The sequence below is a fragment of the Tachyglossus aculeatus genome, chromosome 26 (assembly GCF_015852505.1).
Source record: "Tachyglossus aculeatus isolate mTacAcu1 chromosome 26, mTacAcu1.pri, whole genome shotgun sequence".
Lineage (NCBI taxonomy): Eukaryota > Metazoa > Chordata > Mammalia > Monotremata > Tachyglossidae > Tachyglossus > Tachyglossus aculeatus.
This window is the reverse complement of record NC_052091.1, coordinates 2027764-2041319: the sequence shown is the minus strand read 5'-3', so window position 1 is coordinate 2041319 and position 13556 is coordinate 2027764. Positions and strand designations below refer to the sequence as shown.

General features: G+C 49.6%; 1 protein-coding gene across 4 annotated transcripts in view; it reads right to left on the bottom strand.

The window, feature by feature from the left end:
- Positions 1–7571, bottom strand: part of SIPA1L3 (signal induced proliferation associated 1 like 3) — a 116440-nt gene extending 108869 nt beyond the window's left edge. For all 4 annotated transcript variants that reach the window (XM_038767098.1, XM_038767099.1, XM_038767100.1 and 1 more), the window contains exon 1: positions 7496–7571. The gene's annotated coding sequence lies outside the window, so the exon portion shown is untranslated. The remainder of the gene's footprint in view (positions 1–7495) is intronic.
- Positions 7572–13556: the final 5985 nt, after the last annotated feature.

The window sequence follows — 13556 nt, the reverse complement described above, 5'->3', positions numbered from 1 at the left end:
GACCTAAAAGAAAAGAAAGGAGGCCAGACCAGCTCAGCGGCCCTCAAGGGGCGGCCAATCCAAGAGGCCGGGAGCCCCTTGCTCTCTCGGGATGTGTCCGGCTGGACCTGCGGGTTGTGGGCAGGGAAGGTGTCTGTTTATTGTTCTATTTTCCTCCCCCAAGCACTTCGTACAATGATCTGCATACAGCAAGCGCTCAGTAAATAATCATAACAGCACTTATGTACGTATCTGCAATGTATTTATTTGTACTGATGTCTGTCTCCCCCCCTAGACTGTAAGCTTATTGTGGGCAGGGAATGTGTTTATTGTTGTATTGTCCTCTCCCCAGCGCTTAGTATAGTGCTTTGCACACAGTAAGCACTCAATAAATGATTGAATGAATGAATGAATGAATAATATGGTGTCTGTTAAGCTCTTACTATGTGCCAGGCACTGTACTATATGCTAGGGTGGAAACAGGCAAATCAGGTTGGACACAGTCCCTGTCCCACGTGGGGCTCCCAGTCTCAACCCCCATTTAACAGACGAGGTAACAGAGGCACAGAGAAGGGAACCGACTTGCCCAAGGTCACACAGCAGACAAGCAGCGGAGTGGGGATTTGAACCCACGATCTTCTGACTCCCAGACGCATGTTCGATCCACCGTACCACACTGCTTCACATAAATGGCGAGGGGATGGGAGGGAGGATGAATGAAGAGAGGACACAGAAGGGAGTGGGAGAAGAGGAGAGGCTCTTTGGATGAGATGTGCCTTTAAAAAGGCTTTGAAGTGGGGGAGAGCGATTATCCGTGTCTCTCCCAAGCGCTTAGTCCAGTGCTCCGCACACGGTACACACGCTCAATGAATGCGTCTGAATGAATGAGTGACCCATCGGGGATGAGGAAGGGAGTTGAGATTCCGACCGACAGTCCCCCTATCCTAATCCCATAAATCCCACTGCTGGCTTAGGCTGCTCAGTCGCATCTAATCAGGACCCAGCTGCTCTGATGCCTCCGGAAAAAGTGGCACATTAAACACATTATTTGGCCACTCTGCCCCCATTCCGCTGAGTCAGCTCAAACTCTGATTTCTGCCACACTCGGTCTTAATAATAATAATAATAATGGCATTTGTTAAGCGCTCACTATGTGCAATGCACTGTTCTAAGCGCTGGGGAGGATACAAGGTGATCAGGTTGTCCCACAGTGGGGTTCACAGGCAATCCCCATTTTACAGATGAGGTAACTGAGGCACGGAGAAGTTAAATGACTTGCCCAAAGTCACACAGCGGACAATTGGCAGAGCAGGGATTTGAACCCGTGACCTCTGACTCCAAAGCCCGGGCTCTTTCCACTGAGCCATGCTTGTCAGGGAAGTTACGCCGGGAGGGGCCGCGGACCACCTCGAAAAACAAAAGGTGACAGGAAATGCCACCCTCCTCCTGAAAAAAGTCACTTCACTTCTCTGGGTCTCAGTTCCCTCATCTGTCAAAATCGGGATGGAAACTGCGAGCCCCACGTGGGACAGGGACTGTGTCCAACCCGATTTGCTTGTATTCACCCCTGCACTTAGTACAGTACCTGGTGCTTAGTAAGCGCTTAACAAATCCCATAATTATTATTGTTATTATTTCAAAAATACACTCAGAGACAGAGAGACTTTTCCAACGTCGCCTAGTGCATAGAGCACTTGGCTTGGGAGTCAGAGGACGTGGGTTCTAATCCCGGCGCCACCATTCGTTACTTGTTCATATCTATTCTATTTATTTTATTTTGTTAATAAATAAATAAGCGCTCAATAAATACGATTGATTGATTGATTGATTCAGCGCTTACTGTGTGCAGAGCACTGTACTAAGCGCTTGGGAAGTACAAGTCGGCAACATATAGAGACGGTCCCTACCCAACAACCGGCTCACAGTCTTAGCACTTAGCACTGTACCAAGGGCTTAGAAATCTCTTCCCATCCTGGGTTTCTAGGATTATAGAACTGTTCTCCCTAATGCTAATATCATCATTATTTTCACCATTTGACAGATTGGGTCATTCTTTATTCCTGGCTTCTTCCTGGGGAGAAGATTTCCATGAGACTTGTACATATCTATTCTATTTATTTTATTTTGTTAGTATGTTTGGTTTTGTTCTCTGTCTCCCCCTTTTAGACTGTGAGCCCTGTTGGGTAGGGACTGTCTCTATATGTTGCCAACTTGGACTTCCCAAGCGCTTAGTACAGTGCTCTGCACACAGTAAGCGCTCAATAAATACGATTGATGATGATGATGATAATATGTTTTTTGTTCTCTGTCTCCCCCTTCTTTGACTGTGAGCCCACTGTTGGGTAGGGACTGTATATGTCGACAACTTGTACTTCCCAAGTGCTTAGTACAGTGCTCTGCACACAGTAAGCGCTCAATAAATACGATTGATTGACTGTGACCTTGGGCAAGTCTCTTCACTTCTCTGGACCCCAATTCCCTCTTCTGGAAAATGGGGATTAAGACCGTGAGCCCCGAGTGGAATAGGAACTGTGTCCAACTTGATTACCTTCTATCTACCCCAGCGCTTCAAACGGTGCCTGACACATAGTTAAGCGCTTAAGAAATACCATAATTATTATTACTAGGCTGAAATAAAGACACTCTGAATCTGAAGATAATGCTACTGCTTTCTACGACGAGTACGGATCCATTTGATTTGGGCGTTTAAAGTTGTTCACAGAACGAAGGGAACGTGGTGCCATAAACTGCCCATCTATGGTTCCTTCAGGCTGGACTCTAACCTTTAAACAATCAATCGATCATACTTATTGAGCGCTTACTGTGGGCGGAGCACCTTACTAAACGCTTGGGAGAGTACAATACAACAGAGTTGATAGACACAGTCTCTGCCCACAAACCAAATTTGTTTTCACAGCAAGGAGAAGTCACCAGTCAGCATCAATTTTCCACTTAATGACCGCAACGCTTGTCGAGCGGAACCCAACTGGACTCATGGAAACGCATTCCTGCAGGACTATCGGAGCAAACTTTGGCCAAAGTCGGGAACCACTGGGATGGATGCCGAGTGATCTAGCGGTTAAAGCCCGGGGCCTGGGAATCAGAAGGACCTGGGTTCTAATCCCGGCTCCGCCACTTGTCTGCTGTGAGACCTTGGGCAAATTATTTCAATTTTTAAGCGCTTAGTACAGTGCTCTGCACACAGTAAGCGCTCAATAAATACGATTGATGATGATTTCACTTCTCTGTACCTCAGTTACCTCATCTGTAAAATGGGGATTAAGACTGTGAGCCTCATGTGGGACAACCCAATTATCTTGTATCTACCCCGGACCCTAGAACAATGGCTGGCACATATTAAGCACTTAACAGATACCATTTAAAAATATATATATATATCTATATATATATATATCTATATATCTATATCTATATCTATATATCTATATCTATATCTATCTATCTATCTATCGATATATATATATATATATACCAATTGCTAAATTCCAGCAGCCCGTCTCTGGTTAAATTTAGGCGTCAGGTTTTTCACACAAAGAGACTACAAACTTCTTGGTTACCAGGGCAAACCGTGACCTGATCACTATTATTATGATGACGGTATTCGTTCAGCACTTACTATGGATCGGGCACCGTTCTAAGCGCTGGGCTCATTACGAGCTCCTCAAGTCGGACAGGGTCCCTGTCCCACAAGGGACTCTCAACCTAAGTAGGAGGGAGAATAGGCATTGAATCCCCTTATTTCAGACGAGGAAATTGAGGCCCAGAGAAGTGAAATGACTTGTCCAAGATCGCCCAGCAGGCCACTGATGGAGCCAAGATTAGAATCCAGGTCCTCTTTATCCACTTTAGTCTGTCAGCTCGTTACGGGCAGAGAACACGTCTGCTAATTCTGCCGTACCGTACTCTCCCAAGCGCTTAGTACAGTGCTCTGCGCAAATTAGCACTCAATAAATACCATTGACTAACTGATAGACCATGGTGACCCTATCGGTCTGCGGATGTGTTCTTTCATTCAGGCCTCCCGCTCGGCAAGCCTGCGCCGTGTCCAAGTCAAGACCCTCTGATGTTCCCAGCCAAAGAGAACTCTGAAAGGAACTCTCCCAAGTGCTCAGTTACAGCACTCCACGCATAGTAAGTGCTCAATAAATAACATTGATGAACTGATCGATCAACTGAAAGCCACGAGCTCAGCCTGGCTGTTTGCAGGCCTCTGGAAGCATGGCGCTTGGTCTCCTGGACCCACTGGCTCGATGACAGGCTTGCAGAACGTGTAGGTGTTGCCAACTGCCTCACTCCTCCTGCTCCCCGTGCTGCAATATTTTACATAAATTAGCCTTTGGGGAGTTCAAAGACCGATTCAGCCCTGGGAGAGAGATGGCCACCTGCCTAGGCCAAGGACTCCAAGACCAACGAGAAACGTGGTCCGCTGATAATCGCCTCATTTATAACCTGCTTCTGGTCACTGCTGCAGAGTCGGGGACCAAACAATGAATCCGCAAGCTTCCGTGGCGCCGCACGTGGACTTCTCACCCAGGTGTTCGGGGGCAACACGACTATCTCCAAAGACCAAAATATGAGTCACGTTATTTCTCTGCAGAAGGTTCCTTCGAAATCCAAACGGTAACCGCCATATACTCTCACCACTCTGTGCAATAGCTGGGCTCGGTGACCAGAGGTGAAGATAACTGCCAACTGTGACAGGAAAGCAGCTTGGCCCAGTGGATAGAGCACAGTCCTGGGAGTCAAAGGAGCTGGGTTCTAATTCCAGCTATAACACATACCTGCCGTGCGGCCTTGGGAAAGTCACTTCACTGGGCCTCAGTTCCCTTCATTGGCAAAATGGGGATTCACTATCTGTTCTCCTTCCTCGTTGGCCTGTGAGCCCAATGTGAGGCTTGATCATCTTGTACCTAGCCCAGCATTTAGAAAAGTGCTTGGCACAAAGTAAGTGCTTAGCAAATACCACAATTAGCATTATTATTATTATATGTCTCTGCCAATGCCCAGTTGGAAGAAGGGAAGCAAGCCTACCCCCATTCCACCACACACACCACCACCTTACTCTCCAGGCAAAGTACAGTATGTCAAGTAAGGCAGCACCAACAGCCGGACAGGAGCTACCCAGCACCCAGCTACCCAGTTTGAAGCGTCTCCTTGGGCACAGCTACTGTCAACCATGGGGCAGGGGTCAAAACATCTCACAGCAGCTTATATGATGCCCAGTCTTACGCCATGGGCCGGCCGCAATGGGAAAATAAAAATATGGTATTTGCTAAGCGCTATGTGCCAGGCACTGTCCAAAGCGCTGGGGTGGATACAATGCAAATTGGGTTGGACACAGCCCCTGTTCCACCTGGGGCTCACAATTTCAATCCCCATTTTACAGACGAGGTAACAAGCACAGAGAGGTGAAGTGACTTGCCCAAAGTCACACAGCAGACAAGTGGCGGAGCCAGCCTTAACCTTCTGGCTCCCAGAACTGTGCTCTATCCACTAAACCATGCTGCTTCTCTGAAAAGGCTCTCATTAGGGGTCCCTTCTGAATGAGGAGGGAAACCCTATAAAATCACCATTTCCTAGGAGGTGCTGTGACCCTCCCCCACAAATACCCAAGTGGGCACCCAGAGCCTACCCACAAGGGCCACTGCCTTACTGTGTTAGAGAAGCAGCGGGGTGTAGTGATAGAGCCCAAGCCTGGGCGTCAGAAGGTCATTCATTTGTTCATTCAATCGTATTTATTGAGCGCTTACTGTGTGCAGAGCACTGTACTAAGCGCCTGGAAAGTACAATTCGGCAACTAATCCCAGCTTTGCCACTTGTCTGCCGTGTGACCTTGCTTCCTGGAATGCCTTCCCTCTGCCCATCCGCCAAGCTAGCTCTCTTCCTCCCTTCAAGGCCCTACTGAGAGCTCACCTCCTCCAGGAGGCCTTCCCAGCCTGAGCCCCTTCCTTCCTCTCCCCCTCGTCCCCCTCTCCATCCCCCCATCTTACCTCCTTCCCTTCCCCACAGCACCTGTATATATGTATATATGTTTGTACATATTTATTACTCTATTTATTTTACTTGTACCTATCTATTCTATTCATTTTATTTTGTTAGCATGTTTGGTTTTGTTCTCTGCCTCCCCCTTCTAGCCTGTGAGCCCACTGTTGGGTAGGGACTGTCTCTATATGATGCCAGCTTGTACTTCCCAAGCGCTTAGTACAGTGCTCTGCACACAGTGAGCGTTCAATCAATCGTATTTATTGATTATTATATATATGATTATAAATACGATTGATTGATTGATTCTCTGTGCCTCAATGTCAGTCAAATAGCGATTGAGACTGTAAGCCCCACGTGGGACGGGGACTTTGTCCAACCCGATGTGCTTGGAGCCACCCCCAGCGCTTAGCACGTGCCTGGCACAAGGTAGGTGCTTAACAAACACCACAATTATCATTATTATTATCATCATCATCAATCGCATTTATTGAGCGCTTACTATGTGCAGAGCACTGTACTAAGCGCTTGGGAAGTACAAATTGGCAACATAGACAGTCCCTACCCAACAGTGGGCTCACAGTCTAAAATCAATCAATCAATCGTATTTATTGAGCGCTTACTATGTGCAGAGCACTGTACTAAGCGCTTGGGAAGGACAAATTGGCAACACATAGAGACAGTCCCTACCCAACAGTGGGCTCACAGTCTAAAAGGGGGAGACAGAGAACAGAACCAAACATACCAACAAAATAAAATAGGATAGAAATGTACAAGTAAAATAAATAAATAAATAAATAAATAGAGCAATAAATCTAAAAGGGGGAGACGGAGAACAAAACCAGACTAACAAAATAAAATAAAAAAGAACGACGCCTCAAGGCCCAGGAGGTTGGCTGAGGCGAGGTGGCCTCTCAGCTGCCCCCCTCCCCTGCGCGCCCCGCGCGGGGGGTTCTGGGAATTGTAGTTTCCCTCCCGGGGGGGGAGACGGCGGGCCAAGCTGGGGCGCGCGCGGGTGCTGACGGGAACGGTAGTCTCTCCCACCGCGGGCGCGCTGCCTTCTGGGAGTAGTAGTCCAGCTGTCGCCCCCCCAGGCAGGGGTGGGCGCGCGGGGGTACTACAAGTCCCAGAAGCGTTAGCGGCAGGGGGGCGCAAAAGCGCGGGGATACTACAAGTCCCAGAAGCGTTAGCGGCAGAAGTGGGGGGGCGCTGCGAGGAAGGAGGAAGAGGGAGCCCCGGGCGGGCGCGCCTCCAGCCTCACACCCCCGACGGCGTTGGGCCGCGGGGGGCGGGGAGAAATCCAACCGGCTGCTCCCGGGAGCAGTCTCCCTCGTCGCCTCCGGGCCCCCCAAAGCGACGGCGGTGGCTTCCCCTCCGTCCCCCCCCCACGCACGGGAGCGTCCCCCCCCGGGGGGGGGTGCTCCCCTCTGCCCAGCAACCGCCGCGTTGCGAGGGGCGCCCCCCTTTCCTCACCGATTCCCCCCCTCCCGCCCCGACTCGGCGAGGCACTTACCCCCGGCGCGAGGACGAGGCCTCGGAGCGGGCTGAGCGCGAGAGGACCCGGACGGCGCGGGAGGGAGGGAGAGCAAGCGCGCGCGCGCACACACACACGCACGCGCGCGGTAGCCGGCGGAGCCGCGAGGGGGCCCCGACGTGCGCGCGCACGCGCGCGGTCCGAACTCCGCCAACTTGCGCGGAGCTGCGGGGAGGCGCCTCCAGGGGGCGGGCGCGCGCGCGCGCGGAGGGGGCGGGGCGAAGGCTTCGCTCCCTCGCGCGCTCGCCGGCGCGCGCTCCCTCCGCCGCCACTAGGGGGAGCCGGCCGCCGTCTTAAAGGGCCAGCGGCCCCTCGCCCTCATCATTCATTCATTCATTCATTCGATCGTATTGATTGAGCGCTTACTGTGTGCAGGGCAATCAATCAATCGTACTTATTGAGCGCTTACTGTGTGCAATCAATCAATCGTATTTATTGAGCGCTTACTATGTGCAGAGCACTGTACTAAGCGCTTGATAATAATAATGATGGCATTTATTAAGCGCTTACTCTGTGCAAAGCACTGTTCTAAGCGCTGGGGAGGTTACAAGGTGATCAGGTTGTCCCACGGGGGGCTCACAGTCTTAATCCCCATTTTACAGATGAGGGAATTGAGGCCCAGAGAAGCAAAGTGACTCGCCCAAAGTCACCCAGCTGACGGAGCCGGGATTTGAACCCATGACCTCCGACTCCAAAGCCCGGGCTCTTTCCACTGAGCCACGCTGAATGAGGTGTGCAGAGCACCGGACTAAGCGCTTGCAAAGTACAGTTCGGTAATCAATCAATCAATCGTATTTATTGAGCGCTTACTGTGTGCAGAGCACCGGACTAAGCGCTCAATCATCAATCAATCGTATTGAGCGCTTACTGTGTGCAGAGCACCGGACTAAGCGCTTGCAAAGTACAGTTCGGCAATCAATCAATCAATCGTATTTATTGAGCGCTTACTGTGGGCAGAGCACCGGACTAAGCGCTTGCAAAGTACAGTTCGGCAATCAATCAATCAATCGTATTTATTGAGCGCTTACTGTGGGCAGAGCACCGGACTAAGCGCTTGCAAAGTACAGTTCGGCAATCATCAATCAATCAATCGTATTTATTGAGCGCTTACTGTGGGCAGAGCACCGGACTAAGCGCTTGGAAAGTACAGTTCGGCAATCATCAATCGATCAATCGTATTTATTGAGCGCTTACTGTGTGCAGAGCACCGGACTAAGCGCTTGGAAAGTACAGTTCGGCAATCATCAATCAATCAATCGTATTTATTGAGCGCTTACTGTGTGCAGAGCACCGGACTAAGCGCTTGGAAAGTACAGTTCGGCAATCATCAATCAATCAATCGTATTTATTGAGCGCTTACTGTGTGCAGAGCACCGGACTAAGCGCTTGGAAAGTACAGTTCGGCAATCATCAATCAATCAATCGTATTTATTGAGCGCTTACTGTGTGCAGAGCACCGGACTAAGCGCTTGGAAAGTACAGTTCGGCAATCATCAGTCAATCAATCATATTTATTGAGCGCTTACTGTGTGCAGAGCACTGGACTAAGCGCTTGGGAAGTCCAAGTTGGCAACATCTAGAGACGGTCCCTACCCAACAGTGGGCTCACAGTCTAAAAGGGGGAGACAGGGAACAAAACCAAACATACTAACAAAATAAATAGAATAGATAGGTACAAGTAACTGATAGAGACTCCCTACCCAACAACGGGCTTGCAGTCTAGAAGGGGGAGACAGACGACAAATCAATCAATCAATCGTATTTATTGAGCGCTTAATGTGTGAAGAGCACTGGACTAAGCGCTTGGGAAGTACAAGTCAGCAACACATAGAGACAGTCCCTACCCAACAGCGGGCTCACAGTCTAGAAGGGGGAGACAGAGAACAAAACCAAACATACTAACAAAATAAAATAAATAGAATAGACATGGACAAGTAAGATAAACAGTAATGAATATGTACAAACATATATACATATATTCAGGTGCTGTGGGGAAGGGAAGGAGGTAAAATGGGGGGGATGGAGAGGGGGACGAGGGGGAGAGGAAAGAAGGGGCTCTGTCTGGGAAGGCCTCCTGGAGGAGGTGAGCTCTCAGTAGGGCAGGCGTAGGCACAAGTAGGCAGGCGTCAATACCATCGGAATGGATAAGTAGAATTACAGGTATTACACATCATGAATAAAATTAATAGAGTAATAAATATGTACAAATATACACAAGTGCTGTGAGGAAGGGAAGGCGTAGGGCAGAGGGAGGAGGAGCAAAGGGAAAGAGTGGTTTAGTCTGGGAAGGCCTCCTGGAGGAGGTGAGCTTTCAGTAGGGACTCCCCATTTTGCACCATTCATTCATTCATTTGTTCAGTTGAGCGCTTACTGTGTGCGGAGTACTGTACTAAGCGCTCAGGAAAGTACAGTCTTTTCCTAAGTAGGAAGCAGCGTGGCTTAGTGGAAAGAGCATGGGCTTGGGACTCAGAGGTCATGGGTTCTAATCCTGCCTCCGCCACGTGTCAGCTATGTGACTTCGGGCAAGTCACTTCACAGCTCTGTGCCTCAGTTACCTCATCTGTAAAATGAGGATTAAGACCGTGAGCCCCACATGGGACAACCTGATAACCTCGTGTCTACCCCAGTGCTTAGAACAGTGCTTGGCATATAGCAAGCGCTTAACAAATACCATCATTATTACTAATACAATAAAGAGTGACATTCCCTGGCCACAGTGAGCTCAGTCTAGAGGGGGGGAGAAAGACATTAATACAAATAAATAAAATTACAGATATGGACTTAAGTGCTAGGGGATTGGGGGGGAGGGACACACACAAACACACACACACACACACACACACACACACACACACACATGCATCCCACCCCCCCACCCTCCAAATAGCACTACCCCAGCATAATCCCATCACCTTTGATGGAATCCCTCCCTTCCTACTCAAGAGTCCACAGGCAAGCGCCCCTCCCTGCTTTAACAGCCAGATCTAGTAGCTGGAGCCCGGCCCTGGGAGTCAGAAGGACCTGAGTTCTAATCCTGACTCCACCACTTGTCTGCTGGGTGGCCTGGGGCAAGTCGCTTCACTTCTCTGAGCCTCAGTGACCTCATCTGTAAAATGGGGATTAAGACTGTGAGCCCAATCATCATCATCATCAATCGTATTTATTGAGCGCTTACTATGTGCAGAGGACTGTACTAAGCGCTTGGAAAGTACAAATTGGCAACATATAGAGACAGTCCCTACCCAACTGTGGGCTCACAGTCTAAAAGGGGGAGACAGAGAACTAAACCAAATATACTAACAAAATAAAATAAATAGAATAGATATGTACAAGTAAAATAAATAAGTAAATAAAGCCCAATGTGGGACAGGGACTGTGTCCAACCCTATTTGCTTGTATCCACCCCAGCACTTAGTACAGTATCTGGCATATAGTAAGTGCTTGACAAATACCGCAATGATTATTATTACACCCAAGGTGTTCCGCACCTTTCCCCACCTTTGACCACACCTCTTCTAATTCTGGAAATTTGGGGCCCCCAGCCCTGGCATTCCCCCCCCCCCATGCCCTTCCCCTCCAACAGCCCCTCATTCAGCTCCCCTCTTCCCCCCACCGTGAGGAAAGGTCTTTGGGTTTGACCCAGCACCCGTTTCCGGAGGCTGCCTCAGTTTCCCCCCTCCAGGGTGCGGGTGGGGTGGGACCGCTGGCCTACGGTGGGGGAGGAGAAGCTGGGTGGTGGTGGTGGTGGTGGTGAGAGTTTGCCAGGCTGCAGAGAGATGAAGAGATAGATAGGGCTGGGAGGATGCCCAGGGCTGTCATTACCCTTGTTGTTTCCAATAATCACAGGTCTTCCCAGCTTTCCCAGCTTTCCCAGCTGTCCCAGCATGGGCAGGTTGGCAGAGGAGGTGTATATCTCACGGGCCCTGCTAGCGGAGTCCACCTCCTCTGCCCAAATGGGAGAATCCCCCCAAGACTCCATCTCCCCAGGTCAAGGAGAGGGAGCCCAGCACCCCAGATCCCCCTCTCCTTCCAGTGATATGGCCCGCTGGTGCAAAGAGCAGTTGGGTTTTCCTCCTCCTCCTCTGTCTCATCCTCATCTACAACCTCATTTGATCTTCCCAAGGGTCCCTGCGAGGCAGGGAGAGGCAGGAATAATTACACCCGTGTTCCAGGTGGGAAAAACTAGGTCCAGAGAGGTTAAACCACTTGCCCAAAGACACCCAGCACATCTCCCCAACCAGAACCCAATTCTTCTGATGCTCAGTACACTAGGTCAATTGATCAATCAATCGATCTTGGCGGCTGAGCACCTACAGTGTGCAAAGCACTGGACTAAGCACATGGGAGTGAACAACAAAGGTCAAAGGCTGTAGACTAGGTCCCTCTAGACTGTAAACTCCTCCCTGTTGAGTGTAAGCTCCTTCTGAGCAGGGACCATGCCTACCAACTCCGTTCCACTGTGCTCTCCCAGGTGCTTAGTACAGTGCTCGGCGCACAGTAACCACTCAATAAATATGATTGATTGATCGGTAGAAGACACAATTCCTGCCCTCAAGGAGCTTCCATCTGGTGATGGAGACAGGACTGAAACCGTTTTCAGATGGAGGTCCGTCTCCTGCCTCTAGTCCCTCCTAGGAGAAGACACGAACGGGGCCAGCAGTCGGCCTGCCTACCTCCTTCCCTTCCCCACAGCACCTGTATATATGTATATATGTTTTTACATATTTATTACTCTATTTATTTTACTTGTACATATCTATTCTATTTATTTTATTTTGTTAATATGTTTGGTTTTGTTCTCTGTCTCCCCCTTCTAGACTGTGAGCCCACTGTTGGGTAGGGACCGTCTCTATATGTTGCCAACTTGTACTTCCCAAACGCTTAGTACAGTGCTCTGCACACAGTAAACGCTCAATAAATATGATTGATTAATTGATTGGGCAGGTCATTTAACTTCTCTGTGCCTCAGTTCCCTCATCTGGAAAATGGGGATTAAGACTGTGAGCCCTATTTGGGACAGGGACCGTATTCAATTACCTTGTATCTATCCCAGGGCAGAGACGCAGCGTGGTTACAGAGAAGCAGTGTGGCATGGTGGAAAGAGCCCGGGCTTGGGAGCCAGTCGTGGGTTCTAATCCCAGCTCTGCCACTTAAAATGTTAAAATGATGGCATTTATTAAGCACTTACAATGTGCAAAGCACTGTTCTAAGCGCTGGGGAGGTTACAAGGTAATCAGGTTGTCCCCCCGTGGGCTCACAGTCTTCATCCCCATTTTACAGATGAGGGAACTGAGGCCCTGAGAAGTGAAGTGACTTGCCCCAAGTCACGCAGCTGATAAGTGGCGGAGCCAGGATTTGAACCCATGACCTCTGACTCCAAAGCCCGGGCTCTTTCCCCTGAGCCACGCTGCTTCTTAGCCACACTTGTCGGCTGTGTGACTTTGGGCAACTCACTTAACTTCTCTGGGCCTCAGTTCCCTCATCTGTAATATGGGGATGAAGACTGTGATTCCTACAGGGGACAACCTGATTACGTTGTATCTACCCCAGCACTTAGAACAGTGCTTGGCACATAGTAAGCACTTAACAAATACCAACATTATTATTATTATTATTATTATTACTACAGTGCCTGGCACATAGTAAGCACTTAAATACCATATTCATTATTATTATTATTATCTTTTTTATTATTATTATTAAGCTTATGTGTCCACCCGGCTCCTAGGGTCCCAAGACCTACCCCCAGAGTGAGCAACCGAGGAGGAGGGACCCCCTACTACCACCCTGGATCCCCACCTTGGCTCCCCAAGGACCGACAGACAGAGAGGCCAACCGACTGACCAAGCAAAGGGCTAGAAAAGCGCTGATCTCTCTGGTGTCCACTCGTTTCATCGCAAACGCAGAGAAGCAGCGCGGCCTAGCAGAAAGAACCTACGCCTTGGAGGCAGAAGGACCTGGGTTCTAATCCTGGCTCCACCACTTGCCTGCTGTGCGTCCTTGGGCAAATCACTTCACTTCCCTGTGCCTCAGTTCCCTC